Genomic DNA, 22,395 nt, shown 5'->3' on the forward strand with positions numbered 1-22,395 from the left:
TTGCACAGGATCACCCAGGCTGTGGTGGACCCATGAGCCTCTCCCTGCCGGGATGATAGGATGACCTGGTGGTGGTGAGCACTGGTAGGAGCTCAGACCGGAAGGCTTCCAGGTCTCATGACCCAATCCTGTCTGGCCCAGGTGAAGGCCATGCTAAGAATGTGTTGCTTTCTGGTGGCAGTGGACATGGTGCAGGGAGGAGTGCAGTGGACTTCGAAGCCGTGAAGGCCTCAGGGACTTTGAGGGCCAACATGCTGAATGGAAGCCCAGAGCTCAGGCACCGTTAGACAGCGAACGGGCAGTTAGGCTCTGAGTGACCAAGATTCAGGTTCCCTGAGATCACTCCTTATTCCACAAGAGCAAAGGCCTTAACCAACCAGGTAGGTGAGCCAATCCCCAGAGGACACGGTGGAATGGTCATCAGCCAGGCAACTCATTTTCCTTCTACCAAAGAAACATAAAGGAGCACACCACATTGGCCAACTGAAACTGCCCACCACCACTTGGGAAGATTTGCTGGCCCTCTGTAGAAGGTCTGTGTATATAATATGAAAATCTGCCATCAACCAGTACCACCCCCACAACACACAACAACCAGTTAAAACCTTGGCTATATCTGAACATTCTCAAGGTAAAGAATGTGGATGGTATGAGAAAGTTATAAATGCACATTTGTTTAAAAATATCAGAAAATAAATGTCTTTTGGAAATGACTTTGAAATGGAAGTGTTAGACCACCTCTAGGAGTGACACTTGTCTACTTTTGTTCAGTGAGTTAGAGGACATGGAGAGGACTTTGACCATGAGGAGATCCTGTGCCAGACTGGTTATAGGTAAAAGACATCATTTTTGTGTGTGTGTGTGTGTTCTAACCACATTGTTTTGTGTGTATGTTTTATTTATTTTTATTAGAGTATATGTAGTCAAAAATGCTAAGTACTTTTTTGAAATGTCTACTCTTTTTAGATGTTCTAAAGTGCCTGATAATATGTTAAAAGTATAAGTAGTAAAATATAATACATATCTTTAATTTATTTTTGTTAAAATTCATATGAAATGATTGGGGTGGGTGGTGACAATAGCCATAACCCTTATTGAGTGGTATTCATTGTGTGCTCGTTCCCTGTAGCTCTATGGCCGTGTGCTTAAAATGAGGCAAGAGTAACCAATGTTCCTTAGGTCTATGGGTTTTGCTTAATTTGCTGTGTACATAGGGTGTATAAAGGACAAGTAAGTGCTAATCTACATTTAGTCACTCTAGATGTTAAAAATTTTGCCAGTGTATGACAAAAGTAGAATTAGTAAACAAATTTTGTCTGTTTTGTATTAAAATTCCCAAGAAAGATTGTCTTCTAAAAATTTGAGCGTTATAACCCACTGAGTAAGTTATGGACCAGAATGCTCACATTTTGAAGACATTTTCAAACTAGAACCATTGTTACATGTATACAGCTTATTCAAGACTATCATGTACATAGTGAATACATTGAGTTCTTACTTGAAATTTCTAGTCTGTCTAGATGTTTAAAAGTGCCAGATATATGTTAAATGGAGAGGTTGTAGTATATCATTTTGTAAATATCTTTTTGCTAAAATTCATATGAAATATTGCATTTTGGAAATGTAACTGTTAAATGACCTTTGTGAGAAATATAGTACTAGCTTTACTTGTGCAGTGATGTGGAGGAGATAGGAGAGAAGCAATTGCAAAAGGTAAAGCACATTTTCAGACATCAGTTTTTTGTATGTTTTGTGCATTTTGTTTTGCTGCATATATAATGTATACAAAGGACAAATGAGTCCAAATTTTGCAAAATCTAGTCTCTAGATATTAAAGTCATTGCCAGCATATGACCAAGTAATTAGTAAAATTAGCACATTTTGTACATTTGGTTTTGAAATTCATAGGAAATCTTTTCCTCTGAAAATGACTTCTGGATATGAATTTGTTTAACCATCTCTAAGCATTATATATGCCTGTACTTGTTCACTGGACCAAAAGAGAAGAAGAAAGTCAGAAGGGATAGGCTCAAGATAAAATGGTCATCTTAGATGTCAAAGAGGTTGCCAGCATATGATAAAAGTAGAATTAGTAAACGAGTTTATATGTTTTGTGTTAAAATTACTAGAAAAAATTGTCTCAGATTATTACCATTGCTATGTGTGCAATTTTATTTACCAGTGTTTTGTGCACAGTGAACAAGTTCTTATATGAAATATCTAGTCTATATACTTAGAATTGATTGGTATATTTAAAGTGGAAGTAGTAGGATAGAACTTTCTGTAAATAGTTTTAAAACATTGTTGGGAAATTCTGTATCTGGACTTCTTAAACCACCTTGGAATACTATACTATCTGTACTTATTGGATTGAGGGAGGTGGGAAAAAATAAACTGCAAAAGGTGTTTTGTTAGAGTGTGGTAGAAAATTTCAGCTTATACTTTCCCTGTAACATGCATTTCATTTAATTTTGCTGTACTGTATACATTGTGTATATCCTGGACAAAGGAGTCCTAATTTTATAGTATTCAGATATAACCACTGTTACAATAAGCAGCTTATTCATCATTACTTATGTACCTATTTGGAAAACTTAAATCCTTATTTGAAACATCTAGTCTTTCTAGATGTTTAGACATGTACAAATTATGTTAAAAGTTTAGGTGGTAGATAAAACATTTTGTAGATATCTTTTGTGAAAAATTCTAAAAAAAATACTGTCTTTGGGAAATGGAATGATGAAAACACTGCCCTAAGCAATACACATTATATTTTGATGGTTCAGGAAGGAAGAAGGGAAAGAAAATCCAAAGGGCTTTATACGAATGTATTTTCTGTGAAGCAACATTGATCTTTGTTCCTTATGTCTGTGAATTTTTTTTACTATGCTGTGTAAATACTGTTTATAAAGGGCAAATGAATCCTAACATACATCTGGTCTATCTAGATGTTAAAGAGTTTGCCAGTGTATGGCAAGAGTAGAGTTAGTAAGCTAGTTAGTAAGAGTAGAGTGAGTATACTCTGTGTTAAAATTTGTAGGAAAGGGGCTGGGGATGTGGCTCAAGTGGTAATGTGCTCACCTGGCATGTGTGGGGTGCTGGGTTTGATCCTCAGCACCACATATAAATAAAATAAAGATGTTGTGTCCACCAACAAACTGAAAAATAAGTATTAAAACAATTTTAAAAAATAAAATTTGTAGGAAAGACTTTTCATAAAACCATTTAGGAAGTGAAATTGTTAAAATCATCTCTAAGCCTTAAAGATGCATATATCTGACCCATGGGTTAATAAGAGATGAGGATGGAAAGCATTCTAGACCAGAATGCTCCTGTTTCAAAGACACTTTCAAATTCTAGCCTTTAAAAATGATTTTTTTTCTTTAAATCTAGCCATGTATTAGGGGATGGGGGGATAGTAGAGGATAGGAATGGCAGCAGAATACAACAGACACTAGTATGGCAGTATGAAAAAACATGGATGTATAACCGATGTGATTCTGCAATCTGGATACGGGGTAAAAATGGGAGTTCATAACCCACTTGAATCAAATATATGAAATATGATATGTCAAGAGCTATGTAATATTTTGAACAACTAATAAAAAAATAAAAAATAAAAATGATTTTTTTCTTCAAATCTAGTCATTTATTAGGTGTGTACAGTTTATTCAGCTTATTAAATATATATTGTGGGAAATGTAAGTCTTTGTTGGAAACATTTATTCTTTATAGATGTTGAAAAGTGCAAACATATGGTAAAAGTAGAGGGCTAAAGTGATGCTTTTTTATGCATTTTTGTTATTACATAGAATTAGTTGCCATTTAGGCAAAATGGAATTATTAAATTTGACATTTTGAGTATGTTGACGGCTCACTGGGTGGTGGGTTGCGGGGCCCCAGATTAGTTCAGCTTGTCTAGCCATTGTGTGCATTTTAGTTAATATTAATGGGTATTAAAGGATAAGTCCTAATTCCCCAAATTTATTAGAAGTAGCAAAATAATCCCTAAATCAATATCATTTTGTTAGTTTTTAGAAAGAACTGTCTTCTATGAATAATCTTTGTTAATATGCCTCTTAGAGCTAGGCATAGTCCTGAACTTAGTCACTGAAATGATGAAGAGCAAAAAGAGAAAGGGTGAGGAGAAGTGCTCTTTGCTAGTATTTTCATATCTGAAAGACAATTTTAGATTATAACTATAGATCTATATGTGCATTTTTGGTAAAGTACTTGAGTTTAATATGCACAAAGTTCATATTTCATTTTATAACATCTAACCTTTCTAGATGTCCTGAGGTGATACTGTATAATAAAAAGCAGGGCTAGTGAATTAGCCAACCTGTAAATACATTTTTGTTAGAAAAGATGCATCGTGGACATGAATTGTTTTAACTTTGGGTAGTGTGTATCAGGACTAGTTCATTAGACTGACAGCAGAGGGTCAGAAGGAAGCACACAGGAAAACATGGGAGCAAATGCTCAAGGATTTACATTCAGATATGAGCCATAGGTATGTGTGCATCTTCTCACTGTACTATAGGAATAGTTTAATTCACTGGAAACAGGCATTCTTGCTAATATTTTGGTAATAGAAATCTGACAATGAACCCTTTTAGAAATATGCTGGTTATATTCTGTTACTTTGTCTCATTTTAAATAATAAAATCAAGGGAATGCATTATTTTAGCTATAAGTTGGCCAATATGTCTATCTGGAGAGGTCTACTGCCATTTCTATCTTCAGGAAAATTTTTGTTTCTAAGAAATGCAGAACTACAATTTTTCTAACACACTGGGTTGGTGTAGTGCATTTTTGGTTATCATCTGATTAATGCAGTACTATTCATAGTAGCCTAGAAATAGAATCAATCTAAGTGTCATCCACTGATGAGTCAATAAATAAATGTATATACATATAGAATGGAGTACTATTCAGCCACAAGAAATGGATAAAATTTTGTCATTTACAACAATATGGATGGAACTAGAAGACATAAGTAACCTAGACATAGAACAATTAGTAATTCATGATTTCACTCACATGTGGATTCTTACATAAATTGAGAGTAGAATACTGATTACCAGAGGCTATAGAGAGTAAGGGGAAGGGAAAAACAAGTCAACAGTGCAGAGTATCAGTTACATAGGAGTAATAAGTTCTAGTGTTCTTTTGCACAGTAGGGTGACTATAGATAATATATTGTATATTTCATAAAAGCTAGCCATTATCACAGGAAATGATAAAGGTTTAAGAAGAAAAAAAAGGGGGCTACAAAGTGTGCACTATTCAGTCAAAACCATACTTAACAAAGAGAAAATATGAACAAAATCCAAAATAATACAAATTATATAAAGTTGCAGAAAGCATACTGGATGGATGATTGTCATCAGATTTTGACATAAAAAAAATTGAAAAAATTCCTAGAGGACCAAACTGAAAATTCCTCTTTAAAAAATTGAAGAATGGAGCACATTTCAATAAATCATTTTTTGATATTGAAAAAGAAAAAAGAAATAATTGAAGAATGGTTCATGGTAGAAAATGATACAGAGTGACTATAACAATGCTTCATTAATAGAAAACATGTATCTTATATTGCAATTATTTAATAATGTGGGTGGACTGAAATTTTTAGAAAATTTGTTTTATCAATATGATAATTCTGACTGTGCTTATTTCACATCCCTTCCACACCATGGAATTTTTATTTGAAAGAAAATTTGGGCCCAAAGATGTTCCTAAATTTTCTGTGCTCCTATAATATCTTGAGTGATATAGTCAAACAAATGGTAAGGCCACAGTAATTCAGAAAACACCTTGAAAGACAGATGTTTATTTATTTATTTTTAAATCTTTAAACTCCAAATTTATTGTCTTGATATCTCACAACCTCATTAAAGGCATTGATTACATTTCGATCTTTACATTTACCTTTCCAGTTATTAGGAGACTCTAAGAATTAATGATTATTATACCCTAAAATATGGAGACTAAAATTTTCTTTTAGATAGGGTCTGATGGTGATTGTGTACTACTGATTTAGTAGATATAAAGCCTTACATATTTGAGTTTTTGTCTAATGTGACTCATTAAGGATTGCTTGGATTTATTATTGTTTTACCATTGTTATTTCTTCTGGACTAGGATAGCAGGATAGCATATAATCAGAAGTCAACATTCACATCTTAACTCTGGGTAGCTTTCTATGATTCCTTACAAGATGGCACAGCAGATATAATGAAATAAGAAAATTTGAAAACTGTGCTTTGTAACCCTGAGAATGGTACCTTGAAATTACTAATTGGCTGACATTAACATCACAGTCTTAATGTTGTTGCTGGGATGCTATTCCAACTTCCCCTCTCCATATCCGTTTCTTATAGAACACTGTGGTGGAGTGTGGATTTATGAAATCGACAACATGAAATCAAAACCTTCATTACCTAATTCATCTCTCTCAACAGTGTTTTACTCAGCTTGTTGACTTTGTTGTTTTCAATATAGTCTTTGGCCAAAAATATAAAGAAATATGTCCTGGAAACATAAAATAACTTGTATATTTAAAAACATCTCTGGGCCTGAATCAGGATATTGACTTTTCTCCTCAGCAGTTAATGTGAAAATGTATTTGTAGTTACTTATCATTAGTGGGTCACTGGGACCTGTCCAAACTATTTTATTAAGACTAAGTGTTAAAGTTTCTTGATAAATGCAAAACTTCTATAAGATGGACAGATTGTCTAAAACACAATATGAAAGAACAAATATTGGAAGTCTGAAGTAATAGTTATGCAAGACAGAAGTACACAATTCTTTCTTTTTTGTGGTTTGATTTTTAATTTTTTTAGATATACATAATAGTAGAGTGTATTTTGACATATTATACATTCATGGAGTATATCTTTTTCTTAGTAGAATCCCATTCTTGTGGTTGTACCTGATATTAAGTTTCATTGGTGGTGTACTCACATATGAATATAGGAAAGTTATGTCTGATTTATTCTACTGTATTTCCTATTACCACTCCCTTCTCTTCATTCCCTCTGTCTAATCCACTCAATTTCTTTTCTTCCCCCCATACAGAACATTATGTGTTAGTACCCATATATCAGAAAAAACATTCAACCTTTGGTTTTGAGGGGATTGGCTTATTTCATGGACCATAATAGTTTCCAGACTCATCCACTAACTGCAAAAGTCATAAAGTCATTCATTTTTAGAGCTGAGTAATATATTATGGTATAAAAATACCATTTTCTTTATCCATTATACTGATGATTGTGTATTGAGCCGCTATAAACATTGATGTGGCTGTGTCACTGTTGTATGCTGATTTTAAGTCTTTTGGTACATAACAAGGAGTGAGATAACTGGGTCAAATGGTAGTTCCATTCCAAGTTTTCTGAGGAATCTCCATACTGCTTTCCACAGTATACCACCAGAAATTGTTTGATTGTACCTTTTCCTTCATATCCTCACCAACATTTCTGTTACTATGCAAATTTTTGAGCATGGTGAAACTTTTCTTGTTGTACCTTCACACACTCAATTTATGCCTAAATAACTGATGTTAAAGGTGCTTGATTTCTTTCTCAATTCCAAGTAGCGAGTAGAGATTGGATTAAATCCAAAGACTTCTCACTCCCTATGGAGATAGTAAAACTATTCAACCAACTTGTTAGAGTAGGATGAGCCTATTATGATGACTCTTAGCACTTCTTCTACTGTCACTACCTTGGTATTCTACTCTTCCTAAGACTTCTGAAATGTTGCAACATGGCCTGTGAAAAGAACTCATGTGACTCCAGGACTCTATGCTATAGTTACTCTATCAGACACCTGGAGATAAAAACTAGTAAACTTCATTGTAACAGCTTCCCCAGCTGATTTTTATGCTAGAGAACATTGAAAACCACTGTCTGGAGGTTTCCCCAGCATAGTCACTTCTACTTGTTATTGAATTTTCAGCATGAGGTGATCATTACTCTCTGTCTTTTTTATTCAAAGGAGGAAACTGTTTCATAATGTTTAGCTATTTTTTAATGTAACTACCATTTCTTATAGTTTCTTGATGGAAATTTGGTCACCTAGTGATAGACCTTTTCCTTTTTTCCTCCAAGAATTATTGTACACCATCCTTTATAATTGTATGGTCAATATGTGGTTATGCTTTTTAATTCGTTATAACTCTTTCTAAATTTTGGCTGCTTCCTTATTACAAGTGAAACAAATTGAAGAGCATGATAATAATTAATGAAAGCAATACTGAAGAGTTTATTCTACCAGGCTTTGTGGACCTGCCTTGGCTAGAGTTTTCTCTATCCATTATTCTTCCCATAATATACCTCCTGGCCTTGATGGGAAACATTGCCATTGTTCTGGTGTCCAAACTAGACCCTAGTCTCCACAGCCCCATGTATTTCTTCCTCACCAACCTCTACTTTTTATACATGTGTTACACCACAAGCATTGTGCCTCAGATGTTATTTAATCTGGTAAGCTGTAAGAAGAGCATTATCTATACTGGGTGTATAATTCAGCTTTACATCTTCCATATAATGGGGGGGTGGCACAGAATGTGTCTGCTCTTGGATATCATGTACTTTGACTGCTATTGGCCATCTGCAGGCCTGCACTACACCCTCATCACAAATCAATGCACTTGCATCTTAGTAGTATTCATTAAGTGGCTGACTGGAGTGATGTTTGCTTTCTCAGAGGCCACTCTTACATTACATTTGCTGTTGTGTGGTGTCAATAAACTGGATCACTTGTTGTGTGAGATTCCAGTTCTGATAAACATTGCCTATGGTGAAAAAGAGGCTTGCACTCTCTGTGGTGTGTATTTTTTAAATAGCTGTTCCTCTATGTTTAATTCTTGCCTTTTACACTAGCATTGGGCATGCTGTTCCTACGATTACACCTTCTGAAGGAAGAAAAAAAGCCTTTGGTATGTGTTTCTCTCATTGCAGTTTACTTATTTTATGGTCCAGCCAATAGCATGCACCTTCAGCCTTCCTCCTCCATCACAAGGGACCAGCCCAAATTCATGTCTCTCTGCTAGAGAGTGGTGACTCCTACAATCAACTTCTTCATCTATACCCTGAATAATAAGGAAGTAAAAGGGCCTTAGGCAACCTAGTGAGGAACATTTTCATTTTCAAGTGAACTAACCCAAATAAAATTATTAACACTAACAGGGTTGTATGGTTTTTCTAATAATTAATTTTTTTTAGTAATTATCTAATCTCATGTGTTATTCTTGCCAAATATATTTTGTTTCTGACATTTTATAATCACTTTAGGTATGGATGATATTAGATTATGTGCAGTATGGAAAGTGCATTACTGAAAATACAAAAAAAATAGTATTTTCTGTTTGAATATTGAGCTAGTAACTGTATTGAGTAGAAAAAGGAGCATTTTAAATTCTAATTACAATATAAGTTCATTAGTTAAAGCTCACCATCATAAATTCACACCACATAAAATAGCACCAATAGGCTTTCTGTCAGTGTCACCTATGAAACATTACACAACTCTTGCATTTTGACCCGAGTCTCTGGAAGCAGTACGGTTTCACTTTAAGTTTAGGGTGAAACATTTTATACTTGAAAGAATCATGAGTTTATCAACCTCAACTTATATAGATCTTATCACCTCTTCAAAACATTGTAATTCTTGTTTACTGATATAGTATGTAATGTTATGTTTAACTAAAGAATTTACTATTTAATATTAAAATAAATAGAATTAAGACAAAAAGTATGTTTTAATGTTAATTTTAAACAATATAAGCTGAGTCTTTTGAATCAATGAATAAATAATAATGAATAATGAATAATAATAATAATAATAATAAATCAATGAGTAAATAATAACTACCTGGAAACATTTATGTTGGAAGAGCCAGAAATGCCTTTTGAAAGTGGGTAAGAATCAGTATGTTAATAAAATAATTTGTATTTCTGAATGACATTAACAAATAATATGAGAATCTTTTTATTGATTCCTATTTTTGGATGCAAATGATGTACAAAAACCCATGACATCCTGAAAGTTCTAAAACTTATTTATAAAACTCACACTTCAACCTTGAAATAGTGTCATAAATTTAATTACAATTTATGAAAGAAGATTCATGATTTTTTTAGTATTTAGTTGTTGAATTCCTATGTTCTTAATTCAATATGATGTTGCATAGTAAAGACATGTAGACTTCTTCAAAAACCCTCGTTTGGACTTTTCTAATGTGTATTCTGGTATGATCCAGATCTGAGAACAATTACTGAAAGGAAAATCACATGGTATACTGAACCACACAACCAGAATCAATGCAACCATACCTACTCTTTGAAAATAACAGAACATCAGGTGCTAGACTAGGCCTTGAGACCTTTGGAGTTTGGTAACTATTTTAAGTAAATTAAAAGAATATACAACAATAAAGCCTATACTACACAATATCCTTGGCAAATATTCCATGAGGAGGAAATTAAAATCAACAATGAAAATCAGCAAAAGGAGAAACTACACTAAAGGAAAAAAAACAATTAAAGGAGAAACCAAGTCAAGTAAAAAGCCTTTCAGACCAAAATTATCAAAATACAAACCATATTTCAATAATAACCCTGAATTTTAATGGCTTAAACTCATCAATTAAAAGACATAGACTGGCTGATTGGATTTAAAAAAAGACCCAACACTATGTTGCCTTCAAGAGACTCATCTTATTGAAAAAGACATCAGCAGACTGAAGGTGAAAGGATGGGAAAAACATACCACTCACATGGACCATGTAAACAAGTAGGTGTTTCCATCCTCATCTCAGATAAAGTTGACTTCAAACCAAAGTCAATCAGAAGGCATAAAGAAGGACATTTCATATGGCTTAAGGGACTCATACTTCAATAAAACATAATAATTATAAATGTTTATGCCCCAAACAATGGAGCATCTATGCATATCAAGCACTTATAAATTTCAATAGAGCACAACACAATAATACTGGTAGACTTTAATACACCTCTCTCACCACTAGGTAGATCTTCCAAACAAAACCTAAACAATGAAACTATAGACCACAGTAATACCATCAATAATTTAGACTTAACAGACATATATAGAATATTTCATCCACCAACGAGTGAAAACATTTTTTTCTCAGCAGCAAATGTCTCCTTCTTTTTTCTATAAATGTTTATTTTTTAGTTTTAGGTGGACACAATATCTTTTTTTTAATATTTATTTTTTAGTTTTCGGCTAACACAACATCTTTGTTTGTGTGTGGTGCTGAGGATCGAACCTGGGCCGCACGCATGCCAGGCGAGCGCACTACCACTTGAGCCACATCTCGAGCCCTTCCTTCTTTAAAATAAACCATATGTTATGCCACCAAGCAAGTCTTAGCAAATATATAAAAAAAATAGAGATACCTCCCTGCATTGTATCAGACCATAATGGAACGAAATTAAGATCAATGATAAAATAAAAAATAGCAGCAACTCCAACACCTGGAGACTAAATAATGTGCTACTGAATAATTCAAGGATACCGGAAGCCATAAGGGAGGAGATAAAGAAAATCTTAGAGGTAAATGAGAATTCCAATATAACATACCAAAATATCTGGGACACTATGACTATGAAGGCAGTGCTAAGAGGAAAGTTCATAGTATTAAGCTCTATCAGTAAAAGAAGAAAAGTCAACAATTAAGTGGCCTGATAATGCATCTATTAGCCCTAGAAGAAGAAGAACAAATCAATACCAAAAGTAGTAGAATACAGGAAATAATTAAAATCAGGATTGAAATCAATGAAATTGAAACAAAAGAAATAATTGAAAAAATTTACAAAACAAAAAGCTGATTCTTTGAAAAAATAAATAAAATTGATAAACCCTTAGCCACCCTAATTAAAAAAGAGGATATGGAAAAAAATTACTAAAATTCTTAATGAAAAAGAAAACATCACAACAGACACTACCGAAATATAGAAGATAATTAGAAACTATTTGGAAAACTTATGCTCCAGTAAAATAGAAACTTCCAAAGACACCAACAAATTTCCTTAGGCATATGATCTGCCCAAACTGAATCAGGAGGACATACACAATTTAAACAGATCAATTTCAAGCAAGGAAATAGAAGACTCCATCAAAACTCTACTAACCAAGAAAAGCCAGGGACCAGATGGATTCTCAGCAGAGTTCCACAAGAACTTCAGAGAAGAATTGATACCAATACTCCTCAAATTATTCCATCAAATAGAAAATGAGGGAACCCATCCAAACACATTCTATGAAGCCAGTATCATCCTGATACCAAAGCCAAAGACTCATCAAGGGAAGAAACCTTCAGACCAATATCCTTGATGAACACAGATGCAAAATTAAAAAAAAAAAAAATCTGGCAAATTGCATACAAAAACAAATTAATTATTCAGATTAAAGTCTATGCAAGCATTATTCTTTATATTCATGAAAGTTACAGAGTTAGCAACATTAGGCAGCTACTTCCTCAGTTAAATTCTACAGTTGCAATGTGCAATGCTAGGAGCATTGTGTTGTCCTCAAGAAAGTCCATTGTTTAAAGTTACTGTTATGCAGGCAGGTTCACAAGCTGTGGAACTGGTGAAACAATGTGGTTGTATTAACAAGAGAATTCCTTCATTCCCAGGAGCTGTGTGCCTGAGAGCCAAGTCAAGGATGATAAGACTCTGGAACACAGTCTCCCCATGGAGAGCATTGCCATAGCAATCGGACAACCTGCACCTTTGCACAGAAACTTTCCCCAGGCACCAAGCATGCCACAGCCATAAAGTCATCAAGGGCCCCAATCTCAGACACTGGTCTCCTAATCACTGTCATCTCTCTCCACACACAGGCACAACAGATAGAGCACTAATATCCATGATATATAAAGTACTTAAAAAACTTAGCACCCAAAAACACAAACAACCCAATCAATAAATGGGCTAAGGAATTGAATAGACACTTTTCAGAAGAAGATGTACAATTGATCAACAAAAACATGAAAAAATGTTCAACATCTCTATTAAGTAGAGAAATGCAAATCAAAACCACTCTAAGGTTTCATCTCACTCGAGTCAGAATAGCAGTTATCAAGAACACAAGCAACAATAAGTGTTGCTGAGGATGTAGGAAAATAAGTCAACCAATCTGGAAAGTAGTATGAAGATTCCTTAAAAAAAACTTGGAATGGAACCACCTTTTGACCCAGCTATCCCACTCCTATACCCAAAGAAATGAAATACTATAATGATGCAGCCACATCAATGTTTATAGCAGCACAATTCACAATAGCCAAACTGTGTAAACAACCTAGATGCCCCTCAATAGATGAATGGATAAAGGAAATGTGGCATATATACACAATGGAATATTACTTAGCAATAAAAGAGAATAAAATCATGGCATTTGCAGGTGAATGGATGGAGTTGAAGAATATCATGCTAAGCAAATAAGCCAATCCCCCAAAACCAAAGGCCTAAGGTTTTCTCTGATAAGTGGATGCTAATCAATAATGGGAGGGGGCATGGGATGAGTGATGGAACTTTGGATTGGGCAAAGGGTAGGGAGGGAAGGGGATGGGGCATGAGGATAGGAAAGAAGGTCGAATGAGATGGACAGCATTACCCTAGGTACAGATATGATTGCACAAATGGTGTAGCCCAAATTTGTATACAATGAATCAAAGAGCATTCTGCTGTCATGTATAACTGATTATAACAAATATATAAAGAAATTTTAAAAATCAATTTCTTGGTAATTGCTATGGAATTTAAAAGTTTTTAAATATCTAGAGTTTCATATTTTAGGGTTTTTAAAATATTTTTAAAATATTTGCATATCCATGAAATATGTTGAGGATGAGCCCCAATTCTAAATAAGGCATAATTCATTTGTATTTATATACAATCTGTATAAATAGCTGAAGGTAATCTTAAGAAATATTTTTGTCCATTTAGACTATAATCCATCACAGCAGATGAGTGTAGAAATTTTCACTGTGGCATCACATTAATTTTAAAAAATTTTCAGATTTCAGAACTTTTTGGATTAAAGATGTTTGACCTATACACATATTTTGAGTTTTGGAGGGAAAGACTTCAATTCTATCTTAAAAGCATAGCTATTAAGGTTGACTATAGTTGTTCATAGTGCTTTCTTATATTACCCTTAGTCCTGACTCATTTTCTACTTTCTTGATCTGTAAAGAGTATTCATTTTGGAAATGTAAATGTAATCCAGACTTAGTGTAATAAAAGAAAAGGCATATCGTTACATCAAAGTGAAATTGTACTCTACTTTTGATGTAAAGCATAAGCAAACAAGAGAGTGCCTTTTTCAGGAAGGTTAATTAGAGACCTTTGTCATTTCCCAAGAATAAATAGGAAACATTGAAGCATTTTAATTTTAGTTGTAATGATGAAAAACTTGGGAAAGCCTTTAAGAAATTAAGATGGTTTAACCATGATTTGTTCCAAACTAGAGATATTCTCCTCTACGTATAGCATAATAACCGCTAGGCAAGAAGTGCATCATAATATAAGAGGGATAATTATGCTAGATATAAATTAGAATTCTGGTTGTACAAATGCCTGTAGGTCTTAATGTAAATCCAATATCTTTTCAAACTATCATATTGAGAATTCCCAAGTCTTAGAGGAGACACAGAGGCCACTGGTGAAAAGGGTAGAGTGAAGAAGTACTATATATGATGGGATTGGAAAATTTGTCAGATTTGTTTGAAGAAAGGACAGTAGACTTAAACATAGGTAACTAATGTCCTACTCTATCGTGAGAAGGAAACAATTTAACATTGTGATTAAAATAAGTGTATTTTGAAAAAAAATGCTTAAATTTTTACTTGACCAAAAGTATGTATATAATACACATAAATACAAAATGTCATTCAATGTGTAGTGAGTATTCAAATCTTTTAAAAAATTATTCCACAGAAAAATAACCTCTGAACATGTTTATTTGTATTGACATCATGAAAATTATTTAAAATGCTTTCTGGATGTAGACATTTTAACTACTGACCTCAAAACCTTAGTACCATATATATATTGAACTTTGATTATTATATGTACAAAATTAGGAGGCTGGTCTAAGTAAGTATTGATGCTTTCTGTTATTTTATATAAGCACAAATCAAGTCCAGTACACTAAGATGTCTCTAATTCTACTTTTCATTACTTCTCTTTCAACTATTACAGTTTATTGCATATATAACCCGAAAACCACCATCCCTTCCCAAATCAATTGTAATATGTATTATTAAATTCCATTTCCTATAATTTTCTGCATTTTCTCCTTTGTTCATTTATTTATTTTTGCATTTAGAAATGCCTCTTCCAATTTTCTAAATCTTAAAGCCTTTCTTAAAATGAACTAATGCAATAAGTGGGAAAATACATTTCCCTAAGCTATGGTTCTCTCTGATGCTAAAGAAAAATGCTTAATACCAAAGGAAACATCAAGGAAAAAATAAAGTAACAAAGGATCTACAAAACCAGTGAAACCCTCAGCAACTTAATAAGACCCAGTCTCAAATTAAAAATATATATATATATATATACAAAATACTGGGGATGGAGCTCAGTGATCAAATGTTCCTGGGTTCAATACCCATTACCAAAAGCAAATAAAAAAACAAATAAAGAAAAAAACAAACAAACAGAATGCAAATGTAAGTCCTTACCAATCGATAATTACTGTAGGGCATGTCACATTAGAGAAATAGAAACCTATGGAGAAAAGGAAACCTAACTTGCAGACTGATGCTCACTTCCTGGTCTTGGGGCTGCACATGGCAAAGATGGCACCTTGCGATCAGCCAGAAGGTGTTACCATGGGTTGTGAGGAAAACTCGGACCACCTCTAGGATAGGCTCAGAACCCTTCCTCCCTCATGGAACTCTCCTCACCCTGCTGACCTTTATCCTGATTGGCTCCTGTGCCTTATATTAGCTATGTGTGCTTCCTCAATAAACCAACTCCAGCATTGACTGGTCTCCCTGAAGTGTTTGATTGTCCTCCCTGGTGAGTGTGGGTAGTCAGTGGGCCCTCTCCTTTCTTGGCTCGTCCTGGCAGGGGCACATTCTCCCTATCTCTCCTGCAGGTCGGGAGGGAATGAGGACTAAAAACCAAGACAAATTACCTCTAATGTAAATGGACTAAAGTATGCAATTGAAAGACATGGATGACTGACAGATAACAAAACTATCTCCAACTAAATGCTGACTATGAAGATTTATTTTGTCTTTAAAGACAAACAGACTGAAAGTGAAGATGGGAAAAGAATACCCAAGAAAATAGCAAACAAAGAGAGCAGGATTGGCAAAAATTTATACCAGTTACAGTAGACTTTAAATCAAAAACCATGAAAATTAATGAATAGTTCATTATATAATGATGCAGCCAATTTCACCTAGGATACAAAAACTGTAAATTAAGTAAAGCAAATATTAAAAGTCCTGAAGAGAGGAATACAATAAAAGTAAAGGGCTTCTATACTCGGTTTTTACCAATAGACTGATCATCCAAGCAGAAAATCAATAAGGAAACATTGTTCTTAAACTATACTTTAGACCAAATAGACCTTAGAGATAGTTAGTTATAAAACGTTCTATATCAAAGCATTAGTATTCACATTCTTCACAAGTACACAGAAAAAGAACTCTGGAAATATAATGTGTTAGGCTAAAAAACTATTTCTAACTATTTTAAGGAGTTTGAAGTAATACCATGCAAACTTTTCTAAATAAAGTGGTATAAAATTAATAATGACAGAAGAAACTTACAAAGTTTCAAATACATGGAAATTAAGCAACATGCTGTTGTTTAGACAACCAATGAATCAAATAAAATTTCTAAAAATATATTGAGATAGAAAAAGATGAACGTGCAACATTCCAAAGTTTGTGCAGAAGCAAATGAAGCTGAGACTAAAAATGCAATAGAAAAAAAGTAAGATTTTAGTTTTTTTGAAAAGATAGTAAAAAAAAAACAAACCATTAGAATAAAAAAGTAAAAATTAAAAAATATGCATAATCAAATATGAAAAGAAGATACCACAGAAATATAAAGGACAATAAGGTTTATATGGATAATTCATGCTAATAATTGAATAACTTAGAAGAAATGTATAAATTCCTTACAACCTATCAAGACTGAATCACGAAGAAATAGAAAGTTGGAACAAACCAATAACAAATAAGGAGATAAGATCAATAACAAGAAGTTTTCCATCAAAAATATCTCAGGAACTGATGGTTTTACTGTTAAATTCTATCAAATATTAAAATATTAATCCTCAAACTATTTCAAAAATCAAAGAAAGGTTGATGCTCCCAATTTTTTTGAAACCAGAGAAGGATATTACAAGAAATGGAAACTATATGTCAATATCCCTGATGATCAGGAGTTGCAAAAACCATCAAGAAAATGCTAGCAAACTGAATTCAATCACATATTAAGAGTATTATCCAACTTGATCAAGTTGGATTTAACCCTGAAACACAAGGGTGACTCAACATATACAAATCAGTACATGTAACACATCATTTTAACAAAAGAATGATAAAAATCATGTAATTTCAATAGGTGAAGAAAAATTACTTGACAAAATCCAACATCCTTTTTCTGATAAAAGCTTGACAATTCAAGCATAGTAGGAAGGTACTGCAATGTAACTAACAATAAATGTTACTGAGGATGTGGGGAAAATGGTTCATTCATACATTGATGGTGGGACAGCAAGCTGGTGCAACCAATCTGGAAGCAGTATGGAGATGCCTCAGAAAACATGGAATGGATCCACCATTTGACCCAGTTATCCCACTCCTTGGTCTATATCCAAAGGATTTAAAATCAACATACTACAATGATGCAGCCACATCCATATTTATAGCAGCATAATTCACAGTATCCAAGCTATGAAACCAACATATGTTCCCTACAACAGACGAATGGATAAAGAAAATGTGGTACATATACACAATGGAATATTACTCAGCTATAAAGAATAATTAAATTATGGCATTTGCTGGTAAGTGAGTGGAACTAGAGAATATTGTCCTAAGTGAAATAAGCCAACCCCAAAACCAAATATTAAATGTTCTCTCTGATATGTGGATATTAACCTATAAAAAATGAGGGTAAGGAGGGGAAGTTTAGAAGTTTATTGGATTAGAAAAGGGGGAAAGAAGGAAAGGGAGGAAGGATAGGAATCAGAAAGACAGTAGAATGAATCGTACATAACTTTCTTAGGCTCACATATGAGTACATGGCCAATGTAACTCCACATCATGTTCAACCACAAGAATGGGATCAAAATTGTAATGGTGTGCACCCCATGTATGCATAATATGTCAAAATACACTCTACTATTATGGATATCTAAAAACAACAAATAAGAAAAATGAAAGGTTTTATGTGAAAATCCTTGAATGAACATCAGAATCAATGGTGAAAAGTTGAAAACCTGTAAGTAATGGAACAAAACAGGTTTTAAGTTTCACCTCCCTTGTTGTTTTCAAAAGTCCTAGAAGTCCTAGTCAGAATTATTATATGGGAGAAATAAATAAAAATCTATCAAATAAGAAAGGAAAAAGTGAAATTGTCACTGTCTGCTCCACCAGAAAAAAAATACAAAAAACAACAACAACAAAAATCCTACCAGAACTAATAAGCAAATTTGGTAAAGTTGTGGGACACAAAAACCAGTGTGTTTCTATGTACTAATGGTGAACAATATAAAAAAGGAACTCAAAAAGCAATCTCTTATAAAAGTAGAAAAAATTAAGTACCTATTAATTAATTGAACCACAGAAGTGAAAGATCTGCCAACTGAAAACTGAAAAGCACTGATGAAAGAAACAGAGAAAGACAAATAATTGGAAAGATATATGCTCATGGATAAGAAAAAAATAGTGTTAAAATATCCAAAGAGAGCTACAAAGTCATTGCAATTCCTTAGCAAATTTCTAATATAATTTTTCATGGAAATATAATAAATAATCTTGAAATTCTCATAGAATTATTAAAATAAACTCCAATATATCCAAGGCAGTCATTTCCAAAAAGAAACTGGAAACATAACTCTACTTGGTTCAAACTACACTTTGAAATTAGAGTAATAAAAATATGATACTGATAAAAAATAGACACATCAGCATGTGGGACACAATAGAGATATATGTTGAATTGAGTTTCGACAAAAATGCCAAGAAAACACAAAGGGAAAAATATAGTCTCTTCAATAAATAGTAGGGTAAAACTGGATATCTACATAGAAAAGAATGAAATTAGACTTTCATCCCATATAACCAACTCAAAATTGGTTAAATACTTAACACAAGACCAGAAACTATAAAACTACTAGGAAAAGTAGGGGAAACCTACACAACATTTATTTGGGCATGTTTTTTTTTTTTTTCTTTTTCTCATATATGATCTGAAAAGCATAGCAACAAAATGAAAAATACTCAGATTAGTGAAAAATGAAAAGCTTCGTCACAACCAAGGAAAACAAGAAATACAAGGAGATAATACATGGGATATAAGAAAATGTTTGCAAACAATACATCTGATAAGAGGCTAATAGCCAAAGTAAACAAGGAACTCAGTAATAAGAAAACCAATTACTCCATTAAAAAACAAAACAAAAAAAAATAGGCGAAAGACCCAAATACACTCTACTTAAAGATGACCTACAAATAGCCAACAGAGAAGGAAAACCTGTCATTTACAACAACAGGGATGAAGCAGAGAATATTATATTAAATGAAATAAGCCAGGTTCTGAAAGACAAATACTACATGATGCACCCATATATAGTAGTTGCTCAAAGTTAAGGACATTGGGATAGTGGGTGGGTAGGGGATAGTGATATGTTGGCTGAAGGATACAAAATTACAATTATATCTGTGGAATAAGTTCAAGGAAGAAATTGTACTGCATAGTGACAATAATTAGTGACAACATACTATACTACTGAATAATGCTGAGTGGATGTTAAGTATATAATTACCAAAATGATATACATGTGAGGTAATGTATATGTTAATTAGCTAGATTTAGCTATTCTACAATGTATATATTCATACAAAAATCATGTTGTACACAATAAATATAATTTTGTCAATCTAAAAAATAAGTAAATTTGTAAAAACAAATAGTGAAGAAGTTACAATATGAGAACATTTTATTCTAATGTCCTACAGCATAAAATGACAGATTAAGAAAATAAAAATATTTAATTGTAGAAAATTATTTAAAAAGTATATAAAAGTACATATAATTTATGAATAAATTATTAGTTTATAAAAGCTTCAAAACCATGTATTAGAAATAATGTAATTTAGAAAATGATTATATTCTACAAATATGATTTTATACTCTATAAGAATACATGGCGCACAGAAAAAAAGGGAAAAAAAATACATTAAAATGTTAACTCAATATTTTCTTTCAGATTTTATCTAGACTAATACTAAATTAATTATAACCTTTATTTTATTGAAACTTAGATCATCACATATCATATTATAAGTTGCACATGTCAACTTATTTTTTGAAAACTAATCCTATTGCAATACCATGCCATTTCCAGTTGTTGGGCCCCAGTGCATTCATACTACCCTTAAACTTCAGTATGTTAATTTCTATGTTGAGTGACATTGTATAACATATTTTTAACCTGCATATCTATAATAGGTTTACTCAGAATTATTCATTAAAGAAATCACTTTAGAAATGTTTTTCTCATATAAACCCATCACTGTTTTGCACTGAGGCCATTTAAAGGGAATTTTAGGGCTGTAAGTTCATTTATTTTTGTGCTTCCTAATTAGACAACCCCAAACTTATTTTTATGATTCACATGGTGTGGCTCTAACTTTCACCCTAGTTGTAGGAATTATGATGTATTTTTGTGCCAGTATTGTGCTACCATTACAATTGGTAATAGAGTTCACTTCTTGTCTCTCTGGACACAATGACCAATTAAGCCTGAGGAATTCTCAAATCCCGAAGGAGACAGAGGACAGTGCTCTGTGAAACATGGGTCCTTAAGAAATATTGATTGGTTGGTTTTATTTAAAGGGGCAAACATTTCTCATCAATGTTATTGATATATATATAATCAGCTTTTCATTGTGGCAGTCAACTAGGATCTTGGTGAGGAGAGCCTATGTCAGTCAAAAATGCCTCCGTGATTGAAGACAATATCTATAATTTACTTGCACTTTCTCTTGAGGACTTTTTAATGTTTTTGATGCAGCCCAGGTTGCATCCTAATTTCATTTTTCACTGGTGGGTGAAAGGCCACATGGCTGAAAGCTTAAAAATTTACTGAGTTTAAAACCCATTATCAGGCACAACCTCCATCCAGACAGGGCACAAAGAAAGATGTAGACATCTCTCTGTCACAGAAAAAAAAAAGGGTGAGTGGTATCCATTACAGAAAATTATGTTACTATGAGTGGAAAGTATCTCTCAAGGTCATCTCATCCATAAATTGTATTTAGAGTGTCTGATTTGTTTCCTAGAAACCAGTCCCTTTTATCTTTTCATTCTTTTGAATGAACATTTGCTCATTATATCTCCATACATAGAAAGAGTCAGTGGGATGTCTAAATTTATATGCAAATTCAGGAAAGTCTAATATATTTTTCAACTGAAGGTGGGTTACTGTTTTTCATAAGAAATAATGTATATCTGTAGCTAAAAAGCCAACGTTGGAATGAAAATTTTAAAAACAACTCAAATTATGAGGACCTACAAGTCTTAGATGCACATTTGTTCACTCTCATGTACCCATTCTCCTGGCAGTTTATATTTCAATGTGAGTTTTTCTCACTCTGGATAAAGTTTCTCATTCTGTGGTAAAGTGTTTATAAATAAACCAGTCTTTATTATTTTGTCTTTTTCTTTAACTCTGTATTGCAGTTCTCTTTTATTTTTATGCTTGTTAAGTTCAAATGGTGTAAGTCATCTTTGTATATTCTTATTGTGTTTTTTTTTTTATATTTGATGGGAACTATTACACAAAAAGAGAAGTGTATTTTAATCTTAGGTTTAAGTCTTGGCCTCACAATATGTTTATTCACATTACTTATCTCCCTGAGTCACAATAGCAATAAAATGTAAATCATAAATATTTTTCAGAGTTTTCGTGAGAATTAGAAAGTTTGTATTTTAGATACTAAGCAGTGTCAGTCACATATCAATCAAATAATTATTATATTATCAGCTTTACTATTTTCATCAAGGGTATTTGTGAATAGAGAGGATACCCATGATCATTATAATATATCATAAGTAGGCTACAAATTTTTACAATAAATCAAAGAGTCCCATG

General features: G+C 33.0%; 1 pseudogene; it reads left to right on the forward strand.

The window, feature by feature from the left end:
* The first annotated feature begins 8,243 nt into the window (after nucleotides 1–8,243).
* LOC139706265 (olfactory receptor 2B6-like) lies at nucleotides 8,244–9,171 on the forward strand (annotated as a pseudogene).
* The last annotated feature ends 13,224 nt before the right edge of the window (nucleotides 9,172–22,395 follow it).

Source organism: Marmota flaviventris, chromosome 6, assembly GCF_047511675.1.
Source record: "Marmota flaviventris isolate mMarFla1 chromosome 6, mMarFla1.hap1, whole genome shotgun sequence".
Lineage (NCBI taxonomy): Eukaryota > Metazoa > Chordata > Mammalia > Rodentia > Sciuridae > Marmota > Marmota flaviventris.